This window comes from Schistocerca cancellata, chromosome 8, assembly GCF_023864275.1.
Source record: "Schistocerca cancellata isolate TAMUIC-IGC-003103 chromosome 8, iqSchCanc2.1, whole genome shotgun sequence".
Taxonomy (NCBI): domain Eukaryota; kingdom Metazoa; phylum Arthropoda; class Insecta; order Orthoptera; family Acrididae; genus Schistocerca; species Schistocerca cancellata.
Genome location: NC_064633.1, coordinates 576,082,632 through 576,103,491, shown reverse-complemented (window position 1 = coordinate 576,103,491; position 20,860 = coordinate 576,082,632). Strand labels below are relative to the sequence as shown.

General features: G+C 38.6%; 1 protein-coding gene across 1 annotated transcript in view; it reads right to left on the bottom strand.

Moving 5' to 3' along the window:
- LOC126095693 (uncharacterized) overlaps positions 1 to 20,860 on the bottom strand; it is a 97,664-nt gene that overhangs the window by 14,845 nt on the left and 61,959 nt on the right. The window lies entirely within an intron of this gene.

Here is a 20,860-nt window from a genome sequence, read left to right as displayed (position 1 = left end):
GTATGTGCTGTAACTGTCATTTGCGCATTTTGTCATGGTTTTTGCATTTTCAGAAATATTATTTTGACTATATTATGATGATCTGAAAGTGGGTCCAGGCCTGAAACTAGTCATCAAGTGAATAAAAAAGTGAAATTTGAAACTTTCGACTGTTTTTTTTGTTGAATTTATTAACAGAATTTGCTGACCCACAGCTATTCCAGCATGCTTGAAATACATACAAGGTAAAGGGTTAAAGGTCAAACCATCCAAAGCCAAAGTGGTACTGGCTGGTAATTCTAGACTCATTAGCTCAAAATATTGGGAATCCCCACCATCTTTAACCACAAATTGGACAAATATCAATTTATCTCCTTTATCAAAGTCTATGAGTAATAACAAACAAAATGTAAATTGGTCTGAGCACATAACTGCAATGTGCAACAAGGTGACATCATCTCTCCATGCCCTTCAAAAATAAAAAAAACTTCTTTCTTCTTGATCTAAAAAAGAAACTTGTACAAACACTTACACCTCCAATTTTTTATTATAATGATAGTTCTATCTCAGGGAAGCTCACGACACCTGCAACTGGATATGAATGCATGTGTATTTTATATCTGTGATGTTTCATTCTTTGATTACTTTTCATAATCATTATATGCACTGGCTGTGTGCACACCTTTGCAGGTATTTCCATTCTCTCTGTCTTCTCTGCTGTCTTATCAATGTACACTGTCCCTCACATCTTTCCTCAACCTTAATGTTCTTGTCTGAACAACATGCCAGGAACACCCACTCCCATCAGAGAGGAACTCCCACTCCCATCAGAGCAAAATCCATTCTGCCCATTCCATTGTTCACCCACCTTCTTGATGTCCTTCTCAGGAACAGGAACCCAACTCCTAAATAACCTCCAGCATTATGTTAAGAACTAGTTAACATCTCCAGCTATAGAAAACAGTTAATGATGTATCTACTAAAGCAACACTAATAATTACCACTGTCCCTGTACATGCTCGTCACCCTTGTACATCCTTCTTTCCAACCAGATCTTCCTCATTTCCCAGCATTCTTAGCTGGTGCAGTCTCCTTAAATTTCCTTTCCCTGAACTTTCTATTCCAGAAAACATCTACTTTGTACACCCAAAAATTCTTTTTATGCCTGGCATTATCATTATTGTTATTATTCTCATTATTATTATTATCATTATTAGTGGCAGCAGCCGCAGTAGTAGTTGGGAGCTCCAATGTTAGGTGTGTTGTGGGGCCCCTTAGGGACGCGGCTTCTAAGGAGGGGAATAAAGTCAGTGTACACACTGTGTGTTTAGTGGGTGGAGTGATTCCAGACTTGGAAAGGGTCCTTCTGGATGCCATGAAGAGCACAGAGTGCAGTCAACTGCAGGTGGTGGCTCACATTGGTACCAATGATCTGTGCTGTTTTGGATCAGACAAGATTCTCTCTGGTTTCAAGTGGCTATTGCAAGTGTCAACGGCTACCAGTCTTGCTTGTGAATTGATTGGCAACAGCTGCCAGTCTTGCTTGTGAGTTGATACAGACCTCATTATTTGCAACATAGTTAACAGGATCTACTGTGGACCTCTGGTACAAAGTCAATTGGAGGGTTAGAACCAGAGGCTCGGATGCTTCTGCTAACATGTGGGCTGAAGATTCCTCAATTTGTGCCATAGCGTGGCGGTGTTTTGGGTTCTGATAAACACATCAGGAGACAATTACATCCAAGAGGTGGCTACACAGGTAGCTGACACTGTGTGGCATGGACTAGCCAGTTTTTTTAAGGTTAGAGAGTCTTGGGGAAACACAAAAAGGGCTTCAGTCTCAAAGGGTGCAGATTGAACACTGGAAGAATGTAGATCTAGTTACCATCAGTATAACAGTTGTAAATTGTCACAGCTGTGTTGGGAGTGTAGCAGAGCCCCAACCACTAATAGAAAGCACAGACGCTCAAACTGTTATAGGCACTGAAAGTTGGCTATAGTCCAAGATAAGTTCAGCCAAAATTTTTTGAAGGACCTAACAGAGTTTAAAAAGGATAGACTAATAGCAGTTGGTGGCGGTGTGCTTCTGCTGTTAGAAGTAGTTTATCTCAAAGTGAAATTGAAGTAGATAGTCCCTGTGATGTAGTATGGATGCAGGTCATTCTTGGCAATTGGGATAACATAATAATCGAATCCTTTTACTGACCTCCCAACTCAGATGATACAATTGCAGTAAGGTTCAAAGAAAACTTGATCTAATTTCAAACACATACCCAACTCATACAATTTACTCTCGATATGTTGGCAAAAATACATGTTTAAAATCCAGAGGAACATGAAAACATCATCCGAAATTGTGTTAAAAGCATTCTCGGAAAATTATATCAAGTAGTTAATTCATGAGGCCAGTCGAATAGTAAATGGTTCTGCTAACAGACTTGACCTCTTGGCAACAAATAATCCTGAGCTAATAACAAGGATCAAAATGGATACAGGGATTAGTAAATGCAGGATTGGGTAGGGAGACTGAATACCATAACTCCCAAATCTTCCAAAAATAAATGAAAAATATACCTATTTGAAAAAGCAGATAAAAATCTGCTTGATGCATTTCTGAGAGACAATCTCCATTCCTTCCAAATTAACAATGTAAATTAGACCACATGAAGCTTCAATTCAAAGAAATAGTATTGATAGCAATTGAGATATTTATATCAAATAAATCAGCAGAAGATGGAGCTGATCCCACATGGTGCACAAAACAGGTCAGAACATTCTTGTAGAAAAAATGAAAAAAGCATGCCAAATATAAATGAATCCAAAATCCTCAAGATTGGTGATCTTTTACAGAGGCTTGAAATTTAGCAAGAAGTTGAATGTGATATGCTTATAATAGTTTCCACAATGAAGCCTTGACTCAAAACCTGACAGAAAAATCTAAAGAGGTTCTGATCATATGTAAAGCATGCTAAAGGCAAGACACAATCAGCACCATGTCTTTATGATAACAAGGGAAATACTATCAGTGATGGTGCTGCTAAAACGGAGTTGTTAAACACAGCCTTCCAAAATTCCTTCGCCAAAGAACATGAAGTAAATACTCCAGAATTCGAATCAAGAATAGCTGCCAAGGTGAGTAACTTAGAAGTAGATATCCTCAGAGTATTGAAGCAATGTAAATCAGTTAATAGAAGTAAGTATTCCAGTCCAGAATGTACATCAATTACATTCCTTTCAGAGTATGCTGATGCAATGTCTCCATACTTAACAATCATATACAACTGCTTGCTCAATGAAAGACCTGTACCCAAAGACTGGAAAGTTGCACAGTTCACACCAATATTCAAGAAAGGCAACAGGAGTAATCCACTAAATTACAGGTCCAAATCATTAACGTCGATATGCAGTAGTAATTTGGAACATTTATTGGGTTTGAACATTATGAATCACTTTGAGGAGAATAGTCTATTGAGACACAGTCACCACAGATTTAGAAAACATTGTTCTTGTGAAACACAACAAGCTCTTTACTCACATTAAGGGCTGAGTGCTATTGACAAGGGATTTCAAATGTATCTAGATTGTCTTTCAAAACTGTACCTCACAAGCAGCTTGTAATCAGACTGCATGCTTACGGAATATTGTTTCAGTTATGTGACCGGATTCGTTATTTCCTATTAGACAGTTCACAGTTCATAGTAACTGATGGAAAGTCATTGAGTAAAACACAAGTGATTTCTGGCATTCCCCAAGGTAGTATTATAGGCCTTCTGCTGTTCCTTATCTATATAAATGATTTAGGAGACAATTTGAACAGCATTCTTATGCTGTTTGCAGATGATGCAGTCATTTATTACCTAGTAGAGTCATCATCAGAAGATCGAAACAAATTGCAAAATGATTTACAAAAGATCTCTGTATGGAGTGAAAATTGGCAATTGACCCTGAGTAATGTAAAATGGGAGGTCATCCACATGACTGCTAAAAGGAATCCGTTAAACTTCTGTTACAGTGCATGCAGAACACTGTGGTCGGTAGATGCGCAGATGGCAGGGCATATGTGGGGAGAGCAGTAGTGGTGGGAGCTGTGGGCAAGCACTTGTAATGGGATATCCTCCTCTAACATTACCTTTTTTTTATAGAAATAACTGATACCATTTATACTAACAATTGTTGTACAGGTGAACATTATTTCAGTTGTTTAACTAAATGAATTTCATATGATTTTGTATTCGATGTGTTATATTTCAGACTAAAATGCATAAAAGGACATTAATTTATTACAATTAATACAGCTAAAATTACTCTCCTTTTGGAAATAATTGTAACTATGAAATGTCTGGCATACTTAAAATTCACATTGTTAATAGCACAATCTGATGCAAATTATGAAATTTATTTCTGGATTCATTTATAAAAATAATGTTATTTCTTGGTGATGATTCTTCTTTCATCAAGAAAGTTTGTAAACTCTTTTGGTTTAAAACTCTTTGGAATATTTGAGTACCGCAGAATGTGAGTAGTAGTGGGAATGCCTCTGATGGAGACAGACTTATTTATATGATTGACACTGATAATGTAATTTGGAATATTATGAGGAAATTGTAAAAACAATGTGATATTGAAAAATGTTGACAAAGAATCAAATTCAATTTTAGTACAGGCAAGTCTTCATCAGTTATTGAGTCATCAGGAACCCAGAACGTTAAATCAATATTTCAGTCATGAGAATGTACCCCTAGATGCAAAAACTGGAGTGAACAACAACAGAAAATGAAGATAAGTAAAAAGTTTTTCTTTTTTATATCTTACTCATCTTGAAGCTTTCAAAGTATGTGCAAAGACAGAGAATTTTAATAGTGATGTGTGGAAGGGCGAGATTACAAGTGTGGGCATTGGCCGTGATCTGTTGACTGATGACAAAGTTTTATATGTTGCAGAAGAAGAATGGATTTTGGATTTGTGTCAGTTACAGTTTATATAAAAATGAAATTACAATGACTCGACAAAGGCAGACCTGAGAACTGCCCAACTAAGTCGTATCAACAGTGACGAAATTATATTAACAATGATGGACCAGTTCAATTGAAAGAGGACATCACAACTATGATGAAGGACATCAAAAAAGAAAGTACAAACAATTTGTGAAATTAATTTTTTTTTACTTGTGTGATTGCTAGGAAAATGAATAGAGTTTAGGGTAGTGGTGATGCAGTGAAAACTGTAGAATCCAGCTAGACATGTTTGAACCAAGTGAAAATGTACTTGGCAAAGAAAGAGTTAAAACTGATGTTATGCAGTTGATTTTGGCAAAACTGAATGCAGTTAATGAACAGTTAACAGAAATAAAAGCAGATAACAATAGCAAATTTAGTGCAGTCAATGATCAGTTAATGGAAATACGAACTGAAAACAATAAAATAGACAGGGTACAATACCAAAAATAGACCAACTTAGTAATCAGGTTTCGGAACTGAAAAATGGGTTGTCAGAGCGATTAAAAATTGTGAATGAAAAGTTGATGCCTTAGAAAATAAATTTATTGTTTTGGAAAATGAGTTAGTTGCACAATCTGCAAATCAGGAGAAGACTGTTAATTATGTCAGAGTTCAACAGAAGGCCATACAGGAAAAAATGGAACACAACTTTAGTAATTTAGATGAAAAAATTTTAAATGTTGAAAACAGTATTCTAGCTAATTTAAATATCTTAGATCAAAAAATTTCAGTAGTTCAGGAAAATTGCATTCACAACAATCTGTATTCAAATAATGGTATTTTGTGTCAGGCATGAGTGATGACCAAAAGATTAAATGGCTCAAAGGAGAAGCTCTGTCTTGGGTAAATCTAAATTTAAGTCAGTGGGAAACATAACAAAACTTCGAATTTCTGAATGGTCCAAACTATTGGAATAAGGGCGATACCCTGAAAGAGTTTTGTAAGAATCAACTTAGGAAATTAACACACCTTGACAAACCATTTGACGAAATGCCATTGGTTGATGCACTAAAAAGGAGATTACCAGAGAGATTGCAGTGGGATTTAGTACATGGACCTGATGATTGCCTTGAACAATTTTTATGGTATGTTGACATCCTGGATAGGGCAGTAGAAAGAAGCATGTACCACAGTAATTGTAATGACAGAGATCTCAATGGTAATAACTACAGAAACAAAGATAATGGTAAATTTTATCCGGGTCAAAATTGTAATAGAGACATAAATTTTGAATATCAGCAGAATACGAATGAACAATGGGGATAACTGTGGGCAATTTAACAGGAAAAACAATCATAGTGGTAACTATTCGGGAAACGGTGGTCCGCCTCAATGACGGTCCGCAGTTTTGGGGCAAGGAAATGCAATAAGTACAGGGCACCCAATTTACACTTACAATTAGACAATAATAACAGTATTAATAATGTGACACAGGTGTCTCAAGTTGAACAGAAGGAATATCAGATTTCTCTTTTATGTTTTGATCAAAAGTTATGGAATACTATGTTTAATTATAATGATGTAGGTACTAATCACAAACCAGAATGTGAGAGCGATGAAAATTTTGATGTAGTGTATACTAATGATTTCTTCTCTTGGTCAGAAAACAGTGTTATTGATGCATGCAAAAAAGGTGATGACTGTAATGGATCTGAATTAGGTGGTATTTTTGGTGTAGATGTGAATGAGAGCCCTGAAATGACACAGGCTGGTAAGTCTGAGACTGGTAGCTTATTGCAAATGAATGCACATGAGGTGAGTGACTTTGATGGTGATGAGACTTGTGCTGTTAACGATGTTATTGATGAAGTAATTTTGGAAGAATGTGATGATAATGATGAGTATCAGGTATTTGCAAAGTTAAAGAATGATGAAGTTTCAGAGTTATTTGGAAATACAGATAAGGTAAGTGATCTTTGTGATGATGTAAGTGAAAGTCATGGAATACCAGTTGTGAGATAATGGGCGAATTGTGGTGCCCTGAAAATATTCTAAGTTGGCATGGCTGCACGGGCTGCTCGGCCAGCTGGGGCCCGGCAGCAAACACGTGGTTGGGGCGAACGTTAGCCGGACGAGAGGGGTAGCCCCAGCGCATGGTCCAGCCACGTGGCTGGGAATTCCGCTGTGACAAGGACGGTGCTTTGTGTCGATGAAGGAGATGTCTATGCTGAGAGTGCCAAAGATGGCGGACTTTGTGAAACCATCATGGCAGACATTTCATAGTTCGTATAGAAATTTATAGTAGCCAGATGAATCATGATACCTCAAAAAGAAACATGTAGATTACCATTATTTGCATGATGATTCTGATGGTGTAATCAGGTTTTCAATATCTTTATTAGTTTAAAATTTAGTATCTGACTGTAAATTATACAAGTAACACTCAGCAGAGAATTTCCAAAATATAAACGCTTTATCCAATTTTGTTGATCGCTGTGTCTTTAGAAAGCTATTAGTGTAAACCTAAATTGGTATGAATTACAGGCATGTAACTTGAATAGTACATGAGTTATTGGAGCTCAAAGTGGCCGATGCTATGGATTGTGTCAGGCCATAAGTACTCCACAGTTACACAAAAAAATGGTAGCAGCATGCTTATAAATATATTTATTCATCTATGCCTTTGTTTATATCTGATATATACTATTCATGAAGAAATTGGTTAAATATTTACTGTGTTTTAGAAAGTGCACAGACAATAGGCTACTGGCCAACCTTTTGTTCTGTTCCTTTGATATATGTTTATTTAATTTGTTTATGTATCTAATATGTGTGTTAGAGCATGTTTATGGTCCAGCCATAGGAATATTTATTTAATTTAAAGTTATTTAAATGTAACTCCAGTATTTCGAATATGTTTCATTACGTTTGTGAGTGTACGTCGGCATGGAGACATGGAGGGAAGTGAATATCTCATGAGTGATGTTGTTGTTCATAACTAATTATGTGCAGTAGGAATCTATTGTTTCCGTGTTATTCAATCACAGCATTTGTTACTAAGAGAGACGTATGGAAGTTGGGGAAGAGCATCATTTCTGGAGAGGACACAGGGGAGTGCAGCAGTGCTGGAGAGTACAGCACAGGACAGAAGGTGCTGGACGTGATGGTGAGGCAGAAGCACGCTCATGGGGGAGAGACTTGGAGTGTGGAGCGGTTTACGTGTGGTCATGGCAGATAGAAAAACTTTGGAGTGCCGACTTGTGCACTTGTGAGATTTCCGTGGCTTCTACAGTGAAGACATAGTGTGCCTTTAGAAGTGAATATCTTGCGAGCTATGTTGTTGTTCATAACTAATTACGTGCAGTAGGGATCTATTTTTTCCCTGTTATTCAACTTATATTTTTATTTAATTGCTGGACCATCAACACCAATAAGTATTTTGCAGAAATATAACGCATTTTCAAAAGTACTTCAACTATTGTACTCATCATTTAAAGTCGTTAAGATAGTACCTGCAGATTTTACTTAATTGCAATCTTTCATTTATAAATTTATATGTTACTTTCATAATTCGCAATTGCCAAGTGATCGACACCTTCAACCATTTGATTCATATGTCTGTTCCTATCATATACTGTAGACTCAGCATCCCAGACCCTAGACAATGAAACCAGCCAAAACTTTTAATATTTCAGCATTGAGTCGGAGGGTGCATAGTCGTTTTGAAAGCCTGCAATTGGGGACTCGTCTGGGATTTGTGCCCTGCTAAGTGGTAATTCCTTTGCTCTCTATTATTCAGCACACTATGTGATGTGTAAAACCTTTTCAAAACCAGCAGAGATTTCTGTAGACTGAACCTCTCACAAAATACAGTGTGAGATCGGGTTTTTTTTCTCAAGTTGGTTTCTGAAAATAGTGAAATCACATAGTAATTTTCACAACTAACACATGCTATCGATAGAGGTCCTAATCCATCACATTAAAGGCAATTTGCATGGTGGCTTGGAGTTTAAATAAGTTGAGTGCAGGGAACACTAGCGGTCAGCGCGTTTAACTGACAGCAGTATCGGAGATGGGTAGAACACGCGGTCATCGTCAGCAGCTACAGTTACATCAGGCGATTTTCTCCGAGGGGGATGCAGCTCAACAGCAGTGCCACGGCAGCTTCTTTGAGTACTCCAGGGCAGTCTTCAATGTCGACTTCCACTACAACCGACGGCATCACCATGGCAGAGGGAGCCATTTCAGATCAGATAAGTGCCTGTGCAAGTAATGAAACAGTGTTTAACTCTGAATTTCAAGGTACACGTATAGATCTCGTGAATATAAAACAGTCACCTAGTATGTGTAATTCTGAAAACGGAAGTTAGCCAGTTAGTTTGAAATCAGAGCATGAAAGTGTAACTTGTAGGAATTCAGGCAAGGGGAATGAATGTGGGGGAAATATGATGTCACAGCTAATGCAAATGATCCAGGGAATGGCAAATAATATCAGTGCAGTTTGAACAGATATGGATACATCGGGGACAGGTATGGGCACACTGCAAACAGTTACGGATACAATTCAAACTAATATGGGTACAATGCGAACTGAAATAGGTTCCGCAGTGAAAGAGGAATTTGAAACAAATTATGGGTAACCTTGAAAAAGCAATTGATGATAAATTAAAATGTGTTCGAGTGGATATGGGGAAAACTACAGATGAAGTTGTAATAGTAAAATCTAAAATTGAATCAGTGGAAATCGATCTTGGGGAAAAAATGGATAAGATACAGACAGAACTTGGGGCAAGGTAAGCGGCTGTATAAAAGCGCAAGATGCTCATAAAAGTGATGTAAATTTAGCAATTAGTGACATTGCCAATTGTGTAGGTGAAGGGAAGAAATAAGTGAGCAAAATTAAACATAAAATAGAATCGTGTATCACTAGTGAAAAGTGATTTAAATTTGTTAACCTCCCAACAAGCCACGGCAGTTATAAATATCCCTTGGGCAAATACCAGATTTGTGAAATGTTATGCACATGATGGAAGATATCACCCAGTAAATTTCTTGACTGTGTGTAGGCACGCTTTTGTTCACAGCATGTCAGACAAAGTGAAAATAAAATACTTTAAACAGCATTTGGAGGGAGACCCACAGTCTCGGGCAAATGTTAAATGTAGTTTGTGTGAATTGTACAAAGAGTTTGAAAAGTGTTTTTTGAATAAATTTTGGAGTGAGGCAAAGCAGACACGGATCCAAAATGAATTCTTAAACAGGCCAAATTACAGGTACAGCAATGGGATGATGAGAGATTTTTGCAAGCACAAACTTGGCAAACTTATGCATGTGAAAAATCCTTTGGGGGTTTTAATGGAAATCACCATGTTAAAAAGGCGATTACCCAAAGATTTGCAGTGGGATCTTGTCCATAGTCCATATGATTCCGTGGATCAATTTCTAGAATTTGTAGAAAAATTAGAGAGGGTTTTGAAGTTCAAACCTCAGAGCAAACCGGGTGGTAGTTATCAAAATGGGAATTCAAATAATCATGAGAGAAATCAAAGTAATTCTCAGGGAGATAGTAGCTGGAATGAGCAGAATGGTCAGAGAACGGACAGGGGTGATAACTTCTGTGAACGGGACCGAAGTAAAGAACGCAGATTTGACGGGGAAAATTCGCATGAAGTGCAATCACATAACAACCAATCAGGAAACTGATGTTCGCCACATCTCAGGCCCAGGGATGGCAATCTAAACAGGTGATGAAAAGGACTGGACATAATGGTAATGGTAGAAATATTGATAGGTTTGGAGAAAGGCAACAAATGTATAATATGGAGTATGCTAAAGAGGAAGGCCACATAGGTGGCTCTTTCAATAAAAGCAGGCGCGAACAGTGGAAGCATAGATTTGTGAGAGATATCAGTAAAAGTAATGGGAATAAATTTGCGAGGAATGATGTAAATTATGGATGTGTAATGAATGAGTGTGTGGATGGTGATGAATGGAAAGATTCATTGGTTCAAAAAGAAGTTAAAGAGGAGATGAATTTTGTGAAAGCAAATTGTGTGGAGAGTTCTGAAGAGGTATTAGCAAACACTAGCAATCACAGTAAGGAAGGTGTTGTAGTAACAAGTATTTGTGCATCGGCAAAATGCGTCGATGTTAGTGAAGGTCTCGCCAACTGCAAGTGAGGGTGATGGTGTTTCAGCGGAAAGCATCAATGTTACTAAGGGAGGCCTAGCATAGGTCTCGCCAGCAGCTGAAGTTGAAAGTGTATCAGTGGAGATAGATGATTTCTGTTTAAAGGAACAGAGCAATGGTAATTTTTGTAATGATGTAAAAGCTACTGCTATTGATACTTTGAAGGAAGAAATTTACGTGCTTCTCGTCACAAATGAAGGCGAATGCAGAAATATACCGCATTATCAAAAGTACTTCTACTATTGCACTCATCATTTAAAGTCGTTAAGATAGTAAGTGCAAATTTTATTTAATTGCAATCTTTCATTTATAAATTTATATGTTACTTTCATAATTCGCAATTGCCAAGTGATAGACACCTTCGACCATTCGATTCATACGTGTATTCTTATCGTATACTGTAGACTCGGAATACAAACATCTCAAAAATGAGATCGACAGGAACTGCAAAATGACTAAGCAGGGATGGCTAGAGGACAAATGTAAGGATGTAGAGGCAAATATCACTAGGGGTAAGATAGATACTGGCTACAGGAAAATTAACGAGACCTTTGGAGAAAAGAGAACCACTTGCACGATTATCAAGAGTTCAGATGGAAACCCAGTTCTAAGCAAAGAAGGAAAAGCAGAAAGGTGGAAGTAGTATATAGAGGATCTACACAAGGGCGATGTTCTTGAGGACAATATTATAGAAATTGAAGAGAATGTAGATGAAGATGAAATAAGAGATATGATACTGCGTGAAGAGTTTGACAGAGCACTGAAAGACCTAAGTCGAAACAAGGCCCCAGGAGTAGACAACATTCCATTAGAACTACTGACAGCCTTGGGAGAGCCAGGCCTAACAAAACTCTACCATATGGTGAGCAAGATGTATGAGACAGGCGAAATACCCTCAGACTTCAAGAAGAATATAATAATTCCAATCCCAAAGAAAGCAGGTGTTGACAGATGCGAAAATTATCAAATTATCGGTTTAATAAGCCATGGCTGCAAAATACTAACACAAATTCTTTACAGACGAATGGAAAAACTGGTAGAAGCTGACCTCGGGGGAGATTATAGTGGCTTCCTTAGAAATGTTGGAACACATGAGGCAACACTGACCCTATGACTTATCTTAGAAAATAGATTAAGGAAAGGCAAACCTACGTTTTTAGCATTTGTAGACTTCGAGAAAGCTTTTGACAATGTTGACTGGAATACTCTCTTTCAAATTCTGAAGGCGGCTGGGGTAAAATACAAGGAGCAAAACGCTATTTACAAATTGTACAGAAACCAGATTTCAGTTATAAGAGTCAAGGGGCATGTAAGGGAAGCAGTCGTTGTGAAGGGAGTGGGACAGGGTTGTAGCCTATCCCTGATGTTATTCAATCTGTATATTGAGCAAGCAGTAGAATTAAAATCCGTGGAGAAGAAATAAAAACTTTGAGGTTCACTGATGATTCTGTCAGAGACAGCAAAGGACCAGAAAGAGCAGCTGAACAGAATGGACAGTGTCTTGGAAGGAAGATATAAGATGAACATCGTTGTTGTTGTTGTTGTGGTCTTCAGTCCTGAGACTGGTTTGATGCAGCTCTCCATGCTACCCTATCCTGTGCTAGTTTCTTCATCTCCCAGTACGTACTGCAACCTACATCCTTCTGAATCTGCTTAGGCCGGCCACGGTGGTCTAGTGGTTCTAGGCGCTCAGTCCGGCACCGCGCGACTGCTACGGTCGCAGGTTCGAATCCTGCCTCGGGCATGGATGTGTGTGATGTCCTTAGGTTAGTTAGGTTTAAGTAGTTCTAAGTTCTAGGGGACTGATGACCACAGATGTTAAGTCCCATAGTGCCCAGAGCCATTTGAACCATTTTTTTGAATCTGCTTAGCGTATTCATCTCTTGGTCTCCCTCTACGATTTTTACCCTCCACGCTGCCCTCCAATGCTAAATTTGTGATCCCTTGATGCCTCAGAACATGTCCTACCAACCGGTCCCTTCTTCTCGTCAAGTTGTGCCACAAACTCCTCTTCTCCCCAATTCTATTTAATACCTCCTCATTAGTTACGTGATATACCCATCTAATCTTCAGCATTCTTCTGTAGCACCACATTTCGAAAGCTTCTATTCTCTTCCTGTCCAAACTATTTATCGTCCATGTTTCACTTCCATACAAATACTTTCAGATACGACTTCCTGACACTTAAAGATGAACATCAACAAAAGCAAAATGAGGATAATGGAATGTAGTTGAATTAAATCGGGTGATGCTGTGGGAATTAGATTAGGAAATGAGATACTTAAAGTAGTAAACGAGTTTTGCTATTTGGGAAGCAAAATAACTGAAGATGGTGGAAGTAGAGAGGATGTAAAATGTAGACTGGCAATGGACGGGAAAGCGTTTCTGAAGAAGAGAAATTTGTTAACATCGAGTGTAGATTTAAGTGTCAGGAAGTTGTTTCTGAAAGTATTTGTATGGAGTGAAGCCATGTATGGAAGTGAAATGTGGATGATAAATAGTTTAGACAAGAAGAGAATAGAAGCTTTTGAAATGTGGTGCTACAGAAGAATGCTGAAGATTAGATGGGTAGATCACATAACTAATGAGGAGGTATTGAATAGAATGGGACAGAAGAGAAATTTGTGGCACAACTTGACTAGAGGAAGGGATTGGTTGGTAGGGCATATTCTGAGGCATCAAGGGATCACCAATTTAGTATTGGAGGGCAGCATGGAGGGTAAAAATCGTAGAGGGAGACAAGGGATGAATATTCTAAACTGATTCAGAAGGATGCAGGTTGCAGTAGGTACTGGGAGATGAAGAATCTTGCGCAGGATAGAGTAGCATGGAGAGCTGCATCAAACCAGTCTCTGGACTGAAGACCACAACAACAACAATTGTAGACTCAGCACTATTTGGCCTGTAATGAGGCAACTATGTATCCCAGCCCCTAGACAATGAAACCAGCCAAAACTTTTAGCATTGCAGCTCTGAGTTGGAGGGTGCATAGATAATTTAAAAGCCTGCACAGTCCAGTCAAAGTAGTTTTTCATTAATGTCATGATGAGTAATGATCCACACAGTAAAGGTGACTTATCTGTAAGCCTAGAGAATAAATGTGAAAACTTTTTGAAATCTGTTTGGAACCAGATTGATTATAACATAGATAAATGTGCATTCTGGAATAAGTTAGCTGTGGTTAGTCAAAATTTGTACCCAAATTACTAGTATCAAGTGGAAGAAGATCTAAGTATTTTGTGTTCCTTCTGTAATAAGTAATGTTAGTTATGCTATGGAACTCATTCCGTGTGCTCAATCTTTACCTGACATCATGAATAATCTAAGTAATGCTATGATACCAGTAAAGTTGATGAAACCTGGAAAAATCAGTGTGGATGTAGCATTTGATGAAATTGAAAGTGATCTCTTACATGAAGTGTCTAATAACAGAGATGATGATTCAGATTTTGGATGTCCTTAATTAATATTAAGACTGATCAGTGGGAAGGGAACTGTTTGATTGATACAGGTAGCCTGATTTGTGGTGTATCTGAACAATTTAGATGAGAGACGAGATCCAGTATAGTAAGAATTTTGTGGAAATGTCCATTGCACATGTAAAGATAAGACGAGTCTCTGGTAATCAAAGCAAGTATGTGAAATGTCAAGTACTGTTAACATTTAGTATACAAGAAAAGACCTGTGAACATGAAGTGTCTAATAACAGAGATGATGATTCAGTTTTTGGATGTCCTTAATTAAGATTAAGACTGATCAGTGGGAAGGGAACTGTTTGATTGATACAGGTAGCCTGATTTGTGGTGTATCTGAACAATTTAGATGAGAGACGAGATCCAGTGTAGTAAGAATTTTGTGGAAATGTCCGTTGCACGTGTAAAGATAAGACGAGTCACAGGTAATCAAAGCAAGTATGTGAAATGTCAAGTACTGTTAACATTTAGTATAGAAGAAAATACCTGTGGACATGAATACATAATGATTCTTAGTCTAGAAGAAAATATTCACTATGTCTGTAGATTTATAATACTATGTAATTGTGTTTTGTTTGTCATGAATGTAGTATGTAAGATGATGTAATTTTTGAAGTTCTATCTTATCCAGTGACTGCGTTTAAATCTATCTGTGGATTCAGAAGACCATAACACTGTGTTTCATTTGTTTACAATTTAGTATATAAGGTGATGCGATTTTTGAAGTTCTATCTTATCAATTGTCTGAGTTAAAATCTATGATACCTTATATAGTTGTGGTCTGTGCTTTAGAATTTGATACATATATGCCATGAGACTAAATGAGTAGATCCTTTTACAATTTTGAAATGGGACAACATTCATAATTTGTACTGCAAAAATTAGGAATCGTGTTTTAGCATATCTGTGTGTATCACCATGTTAGTGCATTTCTTTTTTATTGTATTTCACTCTGATTGTTAATGTTTCATATGTGAACACTTTTTAATTTCACCTGATATAAATCCCCTTCGAGAAATCACTAAGGAGAGCATATCTTATGTGATGTGAAGAAGGTATTGAACAGCAAACTTAATATACAAAACAATGGTTCAGGATTTGATGTCAATGTTAGACAGGAAGTTACCTATCCGTTGGAGAGTGTGATGAGAACTCTTAAGTAGGAAACTGAAAGATGTGGGAGGATCCACTTCCCACTCTGCTGTATGGCTGTACCCTGCTGGACCAGTCATCTTACAAGAGACCGTAGGTGCTGGGTAACAAAGTCTGTCAACTGGATCTGTGTTGTGACTGATATTTGTGAATTGTTAGTCAAGACTGCTAAAGACAGTGTTATTCAGCATAAATGCACATTTTTTGAAGTAGGGGGATTGAGTTTCCAATACATTATGTGATTATAAATCAGTATGTATTTTTTATCAATTGTAAATGTCCGCCCCTGTAGCTGAGTGGTCAGCCCGAAGGAATGTCATACCTACTGGCCTGGGCTCAATTCCCGACTGGGTTGGAGATTTTCTCCACTCAGGGACTGGGTGTTGTGTTGTCCTTATCATCATCATTTCATTCCCATCAACACGAAAGTCGTCGAAGTGGCATCAACTCAAAAGACTTGCACCTGGCGAATGGTCTACCCAACGGGAGGCCCTAGCCACATGGCACAGCATCAATTGTAAATGAATGCTCTAGGGCTTTGTGTATGTTTGTTAGTTTGTATGGACAGTTAGCAAATAGTGTGGAAGACATCTACTAGTATAAACAATATAACAAGATGTATACATGTCTGATTTCATACTCTGATTTTGGTTCTCAAGCTACTGGATTGTGTCATTATTCAAAGCTATTTATGACCATGTTTACCTGAATTTATCATGAGTGTTGTAATATTGTATATGATTGGAACTTGAGTTTTGGACAGACTCATGTTTAGTTATATTTTGGGTACCCCTGGTCATCGTGACTGTGGGTGTGTGTACTTGAGGAGAACATACAACCACTGACTGATGCTAGATGATTCTCATAAATACTCTTTGCATTTGATTGAATTTACTGGTATAATTATGAACCTTATTCATGTTGATGTGTCAAAACTTTTTTGCTGGTTTGTACCCGGTGTGATTTGGATTCTTGAGTCAATCCCCACATTGTAAACTCATGCCCTAAAATTTTTCCATTATTTTGTTCTTTCATGAGTCAACATACCCTTAAATACTCTGGTTTATGTGGCTGATTGATTCCTGCTCATGACTGAGTATATTCTTCTAGTCTGTATCCATTGTTGTGATGTTTACAAGCTGGCTCACTCGTCATACACTTAGGCTGTGAAATAGTCCCTCTTCTCTTTTGAAGATTGTGAATGTTTAATTGTATGGATGTTACCTTAAAATTTATAATTCTAGTAATTTACCTTGCATCTGTATTTATTTCTACAGTTAAGTGATGCAATGTTATAATTTTGACCTGGTATTATTTGTCTTGTGATAGTATGTTCCACAGATCTGAAAGCCTGAATACCTATCCTGATATATGTATAGCTTATGACATGTGTAGTAGACTTTTTATTTATGTTTTCTGTAATATGTTATGAGATACTTCTATACATCTATATTCTATCTTTTGGGTATCATTATGTACTCTGTTTGGCAAATCTTATAGTCTGTCACAAAATACTGTAAACACCCATTACCAAATTTTGTGAGGGGGGCTATTGTAATGGGACACCCTCCTCTAACATTACTTTTTTTATAGAAATAACCAATACCATTTACACTATCAATTCTTGTACAGGTGAACATTATCTCAGTTGTTCAACTAAATGAACTTCATATGATTTTGTAAATGATGTATTATATTTCAGACTAAAATGTATAAAAAGAAATTAATTTATTATGATCAATACAGCTAAAATTCTTCTTCTTTTGGAAATATCTGAAACTATAAAATGTCTGCCATACTTAAAATTCATGTTATTAATTTCACAATCTCGTGCAAATTATTAAATTTATGTCTTTGACAGAGGTTCACAGTTTGAACCATTAGTTTTGTAATGAGGTTATATACACTCCTGGAAATGGAAAAAAGAACACATTGACACCGGTGTGTCAGACCCACCATACTTGCTCCGGACACTGCGAGAGGGCTGTACAAGCAATGATCACACGCACGACACAGCGGACACACCAGGAACTGCGGTGTTGGCCGTCGAATGGCGCTAGCTGCGCAGCATTTGTGCACCGCTGCCGTCAGTGTCAGCCAGTTTGCCGTGGCATACGGAGCTCCATCGCAGTCTTTAACACTGGTAGCATGCCGCGACAGCGTGGACGTGAACCGTATGTGCAGTTGACGGACTTTGAGTGAGGACGTATAGTGGGCATGTGGGAGGCCGGGTGGACATACCGCCGAATTGCTCAACACATGGGGCGTGAGGTCTCCACAGTACATCGATGTTGTCGCCAGTGGTCGGCGGAAGGTGCACGTGCCCGTCGACCTGGGACCGGACCGCAGCGACGAACGGATGCACGCCAAGACCGTAGGATCCTACGCAGTGCCGTAGGGGACCGCACTGCCACTTCCCAGCAAATTAGGGACACTGTTGCTCCTGGGTATCGGCGAGGATCATTCGCAACCGTCTCCATGAAGCTGGGCTACGGTCCCGCACACCGTTAGGCCATCTTCCGCTCACGCCCCAACATTGTGCAGCCCGCCTCCAGTGGTGTCGCGACAGGCGTGAATGGAGGGACGAATGGAGACGTGTCGTCTTCAGCGATGAGAGTCCCTTCTGCCTTGGTGCCAATGATGGTCGTATGCGTGTTTGGCGCCGTGCAGGTGAGCGCCACAATCAGGACTGCATACGACTGAGGCACACCGGGCCAACACCTGGCATCATGGTGCGGGGAGCGATCTCCTACACTGGCCGTACACCACTGGTGATCGTCGAGGCGACACTGAATAGTGCACGGTACATCCAAACCGTCATGGAACCCATCGTTCTACCATTCCTAGACCGGCAAGGGAACTTGCTGTTCCAACAGGACAATGCACGTACGCATGTATCCCGTGCCACCCAACGTGCTCTAGAAGTTGTAAGTCAACTACCCTCGCCAGCAAGATCTCCGGATCTGTCCCCCATTGAGCATGTTTGGGACTGGATGAAGCGTCGTCTCACACGGTCTGCACGTCCAGCACGAACGCTTGTCCAACTGAGGCGCCAGGTGGAAATGGCATGGCAAGCCGTTCCACAGGACTACATCCAGCATCTCTACGATCGTCTCCATGGGAGAATAGCAGCCTGCATTGCTGCGAAAGGTAGATATACACTGTACTAGTGCCGACATTTTGCATGCTCTGTTGCCTGTGTCTATGTGCCTGTGGTTCTGTCAGTGTGATCATGTGATGTATCTGACCCCAGGAATGTGTCAATAAAGTTTCCCCTTCCTGGGACAATGAATTCACGGTGTTCTTATTTCAATTTCCAGGAGTGTATGTCACAGATAACATCTGTAAAATGACAATGAGAAGATTGTATTAAAATATGTACAAATGAAAGTTACAAGACTATACAAGCATGTACGGCAAAGAGGAAATATAGGAGTAGGACAATGAAACTGGACTTGAGCAAGAAGAGGGAAAGGAAAGATCCAAAACAGACACAAGTAGTTGGCAAAATAGTGCTTAAGGGACAAACAGTCAGAGCAATGATTGAAGAAGCTAATGAAGTCAAAGATCTCTTTTAGAGTGTCCTTTATTATTTTTGAAGGCAAAGCTTCTATATTTGTTTCTGCAAGGAAATACTTCCCACAGGTAAGAGTATTAAAATCCTAATGACAGAAGGCCAAAGCATTTGCAACAAAGTGCCAGAGTTTGAAGTGCTCATGAAAATCAGTGAAGCTCACATAATATTAGGTACAGAAAGATGGTTGAAACCTTAAATCGATAGCAGCAAGATTTTTTGGAAAAAATTAAAGTGTGTATCAAAAGGACAGGCAAATGGGAAATAGAGGTGGTGTATTTGTTGCAGTAGACAAGAAACTCAAATCCAGTGAGGTAGAAATTGAAGCTGCATGTGAGATTGTTTTGGCAAGACTCAGTACCAGGGATGGTCATAAAATGATAATTGGATTCTTCTATCACCCACCAGACTCATCTCCTGATGTAACCAAAAACTTTAGAGAAAACCTCAGTTCACTCATGCGTCAGTTCCCCAATCTTACTGTAATCATCGGTGGAGACTTTAATCATCCAACAATTAAGTGGAAAAATTACTGTTTTGTTAGCAGTGGGTGTGATAAGACATTTCACGAAACTTTACTAAAGCCTTCCCTGAAAACTATATAGAACAACTAGTTAGGAACCCTACTCATTATTGAAATATATTCGATCAAATGGCAACAAACAGATGTGACCTCTTTCAGGATGTCTATATTGAGATTGGTATCAGCAACCATGACACGGTTGTGGTAACAATGATTACCAAAGTACAAAGGTCAACTAAAAGAAGCAGAAAGATATATATGCTCAGTAAACAGGATAAAAAAATCAGTAATGTCATATCTCAATTAGAAACTTGAAACTTTCAGCACAGGTCAGGGGCATGTAGAGGAACTCTGGCTCAAGCTTAAAAGAATAGTTGACCACACACTGGATACATGTGTACCCGTTAAGCAGTTCATAAAGGGTGGGAACCTCCATGGTATATGTTCACTGTCAAGAAAATTCTAAAGAAACAAAGATTACTGCATAACAGGTGTAAAACAAAGTGTAGGTCTATAGATAGAGAGATGCTGAATGAAAAACATTCAGCTGTCAAGAGAGCAACGCGTGATGCCTTCAGCAACTACCATAGCAGAATATTGTCAAATGACATTTTACAAAATCCAAAGAAATCTTGTCACATGTAAAGGCTGTCAGTGTCCAGTCCCTGGCAAATGAGACAGGAACTGAAATTGAGGGTAGAAAGCAAATGGTGAAATGCTTAACTCCATTTTCAAATGTTCCTTTACAAAGGAAAACCCAGAAGAATTGCCCCACTGAAAAGATGAAACAATTAAGTGTTAGTGTCAGGGGCATTGAGAAACAGCTGAAATCGTTAAAACTGATAAAGCTCGAGATCCAAGGAATCCCTGTCAGTTTCTATACTGAATTTGAAGCTGAGTTAGCCACTCTTTTTGGTATAATCTGCCGTAGATACCTCAAATAAAACATCTTGCCAATTTTTGGAAAAAGGCACAAGTCACACCCATCTACCAGAAGGGCAGTAGAAATGTTCCACAAAACTACCATCCAGTA